Raw genomic sequence first — 8,448 nt, 5'->3', positions numbered from 1 at the left:
CGAAGATATTTTTTGAACAAATTGAGCCCATTTTTCCTTATTTTTACAATTTTTCTGCAACTACAGCAAACTTTCCATATTTTAACGTATTTTCATTACTTTTCTTGCCATCGTTTTGCATTTTTGCCACATTACTCCCATTCCTCCCACTTCTTCATCAAATTTCAATGCCTATTCTCTACATTTTTTTCCAATTTCATGACATTTTCAGCGCTTTTCAACTACTTTTCCCTGCACCTAAGGTTGCCTATACTCACCCATTATTGTCACTTTTAACCTCTTTTCATCATATTTCATGCTTATTTTTGCCAATTTAATCACATTCACGATTTGTCATGGCCATTATTTGCCTGTTTAAACTAATTGTTCCTACTTTTTTTTTTGCCACCTTTAAGCCAATATTTATCCCTTTTTCTGTCCTTTTTCTGCCCACTCTAATCTGCAACTTTGAATCAATTTCTGTGATTTTTAAAATCCCATTTCACCAACTTTTACACCATTTTTGGTCACTTTTAACCCATTTTATTTTGGATTAAAACTGTCACGGGTAGCAGACAGGACCCAATTGCAGGACTCAGAGGCAGGATTGTGTTACAAAGTCTTTATTTTAACCACATATAGCACCGACTGACGTGAGGAACAGGGCGATCCTCAACCTGGGGTGTGCGGCCGACCTGGACTCCAGACTGACGAGTAGGACGGACCAGACGTGAAAGACTAACAGACCAACAAGGAAGATACACACAGACAGGATATATATAGGTGATGTGATTATAGCAGATTGACTACAGGTGTGGTGCTGACAGGAACGCCCAGAACATGTGACCCTCCCACTAGCTGAAGGTGATCCTCAGCCTAGTCCCTGACAGTACCCCCCCCTCCACAACCGTCCCCAGACGGCCCAGGCATTTCAGGATGCTGGAGATGGAAATCCCTCACCATGTCCGGGTCAAAGATGTCCCTAGAGGGAACCCATGCACGTTCCTCAGGACCATACCCCTCCCAGTCAACTAGGTACTGAAGACCACGTCCCCGCCGACGAGCTGCCAGGAGCCGCCTGATAGTATAAACCACCTCACCATCTACAACCCGGGGAGGAGGAGGGGCCCTAGAGGAGGGAACCAGTGGACTAACCCTAGCAGGTTTAACCATGGAAACATGAAAGGTGGGGTGGACGCGGAGTGAGCGAGGCAGGCGAAGGCGAACTGCAGAGGGACCAACCAGCTTAACTATCGGATAGGGTCCAATAAACTTAGGGGATAACTTCTTGGCCTCCGAGCGGATAGGCAGGTCCCGGGTGGAGAGCCACACGCGCTGGCCGACAGAGTAAGCAGGGGCGGGAACCCGACGCCGATCTGCGAGCCTTTTACGCTCTGCAGAGCACTGCAGGAGCCTGCTTCTTGCTTTAAGCCAAGCACGCTTGCAACGCCGCACCAACATCAAAGCAGACGGTACACTAACCTCTGATTCTAAGGCAGGAAACAGGGGAGGTTGGTAACCAAAAACACATTCAAAGGGAGACAGCCCAGTGGAAGAACAGGGAAGAGAATTATGGGCATACTCTACCCAGACCAACTGCCTGTACCAAGAAGCCGGGCTGTCAGAGACCAGGCAACGAAGGATGGACTCCAACTCCTGGTTTACCCTCTCCGTTTGGCCATTAGACTCGGGGTGGTAACCGGAAGAAAGACTCACGGTCGTTCCCAACAGTCTACAAAACTCCCTCCAAAAACGAGACACAAACTGAGGTCCCCTGTCCGATACTATGTCCCGTGGGAACCCATGGAGGCGGAACACATTAGTCAACATCACCTCTGCTAGCTCCTTGGCCGATGGGAGCTTCACCAATGGCACAAAGTGGGCCATCTTGGAGAACCGGTCCACCACAGTAAGAATGGTAGTAAACCCCTCTGCCTCAGGGAGACCAGTGACAAAGTCAATGGACAGGTCTGCCCATGGCCGGGTGGGTACCGGGAGTGGCTGTAAAAGACCAGAGGGGCGAGAACGAGAGGTTTTGTTACGTGCACAAACAGGACAGGCACTGACATACTCACGGACATCCCTGCTCATTCCTGGCCACCAAAAACGTTGCCTCACCGTGAACAGGGTGCGCTGACCTCCTGGGTGACAAGACAAACGGTTAGTATGGGCCCATTGAATGACCCCAGATCGTTGTGGGGAACACACAAACAGGCGATTAGGAGGACAACCTGGTGGTATCGTTGCCCCCTCCAGAGCCCGCCGAACCCGCTCCTCAATCTCCCACGTCACCGCCCCCACCACACAGGTAGGAGGTAAGATAGGCGTGGGGGAACGAGGAGCCGGATCCGGCTCAAAGGCACGGGAAAGAGCATCAGGCTTCACATTTTTTGAACCAGGGCGATATGACACCACAAAATTGAACCTGGTAAAAAACAGAGCCCACCGTGCCTGACGAGAGTTTAATCTCTTGGCTGATTTTATGTACTCAAGGTTCCTATGGTCAGTCCATACCACAAAGGGGTGCTCCGCACCTTCCAAATAATGCCTCCACTCCTCTAATGCAGACTTTATGGCCAGGAGCTCTCGGTTGCCAATGTCATAATTCTGCTCAGCAGGGGTCAGGCGCCTGGAATAAAAGGCACACGGATGCACCCTACCATCTGCAACGCTCCGCTGAGACAGAACCGCCCCAACACCCACATCTGAAGCATCCACCTCCACCACAAACTGCCTCCCTGGATCTGCAATACACAGCAAAGGTGAAGATGTGAACCTGGCCTTGAGTACAGAAAATGCTCGTTCAGCCGAGGGATTCCAAGAAAACGGAACCTTGGGAGAAGTTAAGGCATGCAGAGGCGCAGCAATGGAGCTAAATCCTCTAATAAACCTCCGATAAAAGTTAGCAAACCCCAAAAAACGCAAAAGTTGTTTACGGTTACCCGGGATCGGCCATTCAGCCACAGCTCTGACCTTCCCCTCGTCCATCTCAATCTGACCTTCAGAAATTACATGTCCGAGAAAAGAAGTTGAGAGAGCATGAAACACACATTTCTCTGCTTTCACAAATAAACGGTTACTCAGGAGGTGCTCCAAAACAAACCGAACATGACCGACATGACTAGCTAGGTCAGAAGAAAAAATTAAAATATCGTCCAAATACACGAACAAAAACTTATTTAGCGCTTCTCTCAGCACATCATTGACCAGGTTTTGGAAAACTGCAGGAGCATTGCATAACCCAAAAGGCATCACCAAGTACTCATAGTGGCCTGACAGAGTATTAAAAGCAGTCTTCCACTCGTCCCCCTGTTTAATCCGGACTAAGTGATAAGCATTACGTAAATCCAGTTTAGTAAATACTCTGGCACCCTGCAGACGTTCAAAAGCCGATGTCATAAGGGGCAGTGGGTAACGATTCTTAACCGTAATCTCATTCAGACCCCTGTAATCAATGCATGGCCTAAGTGTTTTATCCTTCTTTCCGACAAAAAAAAATCCTGCTCCTGCAGGGGAGGATGAGGGCCTAATAATACCTGCCTTTAAAGCAGACTCAACATACTCCCTCATAGCTTGGTTCTCAGGTTGTGAGAGTGAGTAAATACGACCCCTGGGGGGAGTGGTTCCCGGTAATAAATCAATGGCACAGTCATAAGGACGATGAGGTGGCAGCGACGTAGCTTTATCTTTATTAAAAACCTCTCTCAGATCATGATAGCAGCTGGGAACTCGATCCAGGTCTGGATACTCTGAAATATCAATCGCTGCAATATTAACTAAAGGCCGACATTGTTCAGGACATTCCTTTCCCCAACTCAAAATCACTCCCGACTCCCAGTCAATATGGGGCTTGTGTATCTGTAACCAAGGAAGGCCCAAAATAACTGGGTAAGATGGACTCAGACCTAAATGAAAAGAAATGTTTTCAACATGGGAGGATCCAAACAATAATTCAACTGAAAGTGTTTTTTCATCAATGGAAAAAATTTCATGTCCATCTAAAGCAAAAGCTTTTAAAGGTGATGGTAATGGTACAGTGGGAACATTGTGTTGCTCAGCCCACTTAATGTCCATAAAGTTCTCATCTGCACCTGAATCAATGAAAATGTCAACGTTTACAGTGGTGCTATCAAACCTGAGTTTAGCAGGCGTCAGTCTTCTTAAAGGTGCAGTGGAGGAATTCTTAAGTCTCACCGGAGCCCACCTTAACCCAGGTGAGACTGATCTTTTAACGGGCAAACTGCAGCTCTGTGCCCTTGCTGGCCGCAGTACAGACACAGGCCGCTGGTTAGACGCCGATGTCGCTCCTGCGTGGAGATGCCGGTGCGGCCAAGCTGCATCGGCTCGTCTGGATGCTGTGCAGCGGTGAGTGATCGCTCCTGTTGCGGAGCGGGGCGGAGAGGGGCGTGGTCCTCACGTGCGTTCGTGGCTCCTCCTCTCGGCGCGTCCGTCTGCCTGAGGCGTTCACGAACCGCCAGACGATTATCCATCTTGACAGCCAGGGCGATCAGGGAATCCAAGTCCTCCGGGAGATCCATCGGAAACAGCTGATCACGGACAGGCCCGGTCAGCCCATAGAGGAAAGTGTCCCTCAGTGAGGCCTCGTTCCAGGTACAGTCCGCGGAGAGAGTCCGGAACTCGATTGCGTAGTCAATCACTGACCTTCTGCCCTGACGCAGCGCTGCCAGCGCCCGTGCCGCCTCCTGTCCACCAGGGCGTCTATCAAAGATCTTTGACAGCGCGTCAGCAAACACGTCCACAGACTCACACAGCCGAGATCGGCTATTCCACTCCGCGGTGGCCCAAGCCTCTGCTCTCCCCGATAGGTGGGAAATCATATACGCCACCTTGGACCTCTCTGTTGGAAATGTGCCTGGCTGCATTTCGAAATGGAGACCACACTGGACCAGGAAGGGTCGCGAGTCTCCGGAGTCCCCAGAGAAGCGCGCTGGGTTTGACAGCTGTGAAGACGGGATCGCTGCGGCAGCCGGCGAAACCGATGGGAGGATCGGGGCCTCCGGAGCTGAGAAACGAGTGATGAGCATCTGGACCTGTTCGGTGAGTTGAGTTAACTGTGTTTCCATTGAAACGTGTCGACGTGAAAGATCTTGGAGCCCCGCCGTTAACCCAGCCAACTGCTCATCATGTTGAGTGAGGCGGCTCCCCTGCTTCCTGATCGCTCCTCGAAGCTGGTCAGAGTCTGCTGGGTCCATCAGGGTTGGTCTGTTCTGTCACGGGTAGCAGACAGGACCCAATTGCAGGACTCAGAGGCAGGATTGTGTTACAAAGTCTTTATTTTAACCACATATAGCACCGACTGACGTGAGGAACAGGGCGATCCTCAACCTGGGGTGTGCGGCCGACCTGGACTCCAGACTGACGAGTAGGACGGACCAGACGTGAAAGACTAACAGACCAACAAGGAAGATACACACAGACAGGATATATATAGGTGATGTGATTATAGCAGATTGACTACAGGTGTGGTGCTGACAGGAACGCCCAGAACATGTGACCCTCCCACTAGCTGAAGGTGATCCTCAGCCTAGTCCCTGACAAAAACAAGGATTTACATCTTCAAGATGACTATATACTATGGCGCAAATAATAGTAAACTTCCTGGGTAACAGTGGATATTATTCAGATGAATAAATGTGGTTATCACAGATTCATAGAACAATAAACCATCAGTTTGCTGACTTTAGGGATGGGCCCCAAAAAGGTTGAGAACCACTGCTTTAATCTAATGGTGGATGTTCTATTATTTTTGGGGCCAACCTAAAACAACACAACAAATGATTCTGTAGGATTGCAATAACACAATTTAGAACTCTCATATACACACGACATAGTTTATCTTATCCTAAACCAGCAATTATTAAACTTTCAGACCAGGGACCATTTAATAAAACGTGTTGGGCTCCTCTCAGACCACTACAGGGTCATCACTCACTAGCCTCCACACTTTGAAAGAGCTACTCGGGAAACACTGTGTACAATAGTAAGTGAGAATAATGACACAAATTGACTCCCATTATTTTTTGTTTTTGTGCTTTTCTTTCATATTTTCAGCTCAAAACTCAAACTGAAAATAACGTAAAAAGGTTTTAATTTGTAAAATGAACCCAAGCCCCATTGAAATAACTCAACCAACACATGCATGAGACCAAGTTGGTTCCTTCTCATTGTAACGCTCTGGCTATCGTGTTTCATGTCGACTGGAATATTGTAACTGACTGTCCTGTGTGTTGTTCTCGTTTTTCCTTCCTACTTTTGTTTTTGGTTTTTCTTCAGCAAAGCTCAATAACTTCTTTTTTTTTCTGTTCACAAAGAATCCTTTTTATTTATTTTGTTATTTCTGACTGTGCACAGCCTTGTGATGATCATTGTAAATAATTCATCCTGATGATTGTGTTGATTTTATGTAGCAGACAAATGGAAAATATCTATAAAAATGTATTTTTAACTCGATCTAAATAAATGTGATGTGATGCAACAGAAAGACAGAAGTTGTGACTTTTTTGAAACTTTCTTCACTTGTCATCATGAGTGTCATAATGAAAATGGCTTTCATTTTTAAAAAAAAAACATAATTATTGTCCATTAAATGTAAATCTGAAGCGTAACTTAACACCAAATTGATGTAGTCGAATTTACATTTTCATTTATTCAGACAACGAGGAAATTTATTTTGATCTCCCGACATGTTTCAATTGTCAACTGCCAGTCTTCTACAGAGGCATCTGCTGATCGCTTTGACGTATCCTTGACTTCTACGTAATAATTCCAGCAAGTTATTTTTGAATTATACTTTAAGGCTTCATTTGTTCAGAAAACTATTTTTAAGGAAATTTACTTTGATCTCCTGACATGTTGAAACATCAAAGGAAATTGAAACCTTAACATTGTATTAAAAAAGAACTTGATGGAATTATAATTTTTGGCTTACTTTAGTCCACATAACCTGTTAATTAATTCAATTTATACAAAGAATGTCACACCTCTGATCTTGGTCACTCACACTTCAGGTGAAATGTCACTTCGTCATCAAAGCGTTGGCTATGAAAATCAAAAGGAAAATATGCGATGGTAACAGGTTGGTCCTCAGTATGACTGAGAGTGCAGCATATAATTATTTAGTTGTGTTTTAAATCCAAAAGTAACCTGTGACAGTCGTTTAATCTACGTATATGCAATAAAAGCCTAATTGTGCTTTCACAGAATGGATACATAAAGACAGATTAGAAATCAAATGATCTTAAATGTTTTCATGTTCTCAATATTTTGTTGGTGCAATGTTTTAAGGTCTCCAAATATTTTTAAAATGTTATCAAACAATAAAACTAGGTTTAAAATTATTACAAAAAAAAACTTGTGATATGCAAGTATATAATATGCAACAGGTCGACTGGTGCAAGTTGCACTCGGTGACATCACATGTCTAGATCCTTTTTATTTCCCCAGACGCTTTTTTTTGTTAAGGTTTCATTTATTCAGACAACTATTTTTCAGGAAATTCATTATTTTCAGGAAACATAGTATTCAAAAAGAAGACAAAAACAATTATTACACAGAAGTCAAGGAAACATCAAAGCGATCAGCAGATGCCTCTAAAGAAGACTGGCAGTTAACAGTTGAAACATGTCAGGAGATTAAAGAACATTTCCTGAAAAACAGTTGACTGAATAAATGAAACCTTAACATATCAGATTAGGAAGAGGTTGGCAAGGCAACACAGATGAGGATGAAGAAGAGGAATATTGAGAGATACATTCCAGTTCTGGTTTATTTCATGACTATTCAGAATTTAGAAGCACATTTATAATCTGCTGATCAACTGACAGATAAATTATAACAAAGCTTGAAAGCAAACAAAAAAAATCTCTTATGATATCCCAACACAAAACATGTGATTTTCATACAAAACTCCTGACTTAATTTGGGTGTGACCACTTCCTTTCTCCCTTCTCTGCACCTCCCCCATTTTCCTCTCCCATGAGGAATGTTATGTTATGAAAGGACTCCTATGTCTGCTCCTCTACGCCATTCAACTGTGACTCAGTGAAAACAAGAGTGAGATAAATTAACTGACAAAAAAGTCACTATCTGCTAGTTTGTGTTATCCATAGTCAGACAGCAGCCTGAGGCCATGACAGGATCCCAGTTATGCACCAGTCAGTGATTACTGATCCTACTATTCAAGTTAAAAGGTTTCAATAAGCAGAATACAGGCCTGTTCTTATTTATTTGTTGCTTAGTAGTTGCTACTGTGTTGTGTCTGTGCAAAATTAAGGAAGCGGATTAGGGCCAACTTTGATGGAGAAAACTATTTTGGGCAAATCAATAATAAAGTTAAAATGTCTAGATTACAGTTTAAATATGATGTCGGAAAAATGAGATTAAGTCAACATTTCAAAAATGAATTCAAATACAATATTGTGATAGAAATTGAAGGTCTGCGAATAAAGT

The sequence above is a fragment of the Gouania willdenowi genome, chromosome 21 (assembly GCF_900634775.1).
Source record: "Gouania willdenowi chromosome 21, fGouWil2.1, whole genome shotgun sequence".
Taxonomy (NCBI): Eukaryota; Metazoa; Chordata; class Actinopteri; order Blenniiformes; family Gobiesocidae; genus Gouania; species Gouania willdenowi.
This window is presented reverse-complemented; position numbering follows the sequence as displayed.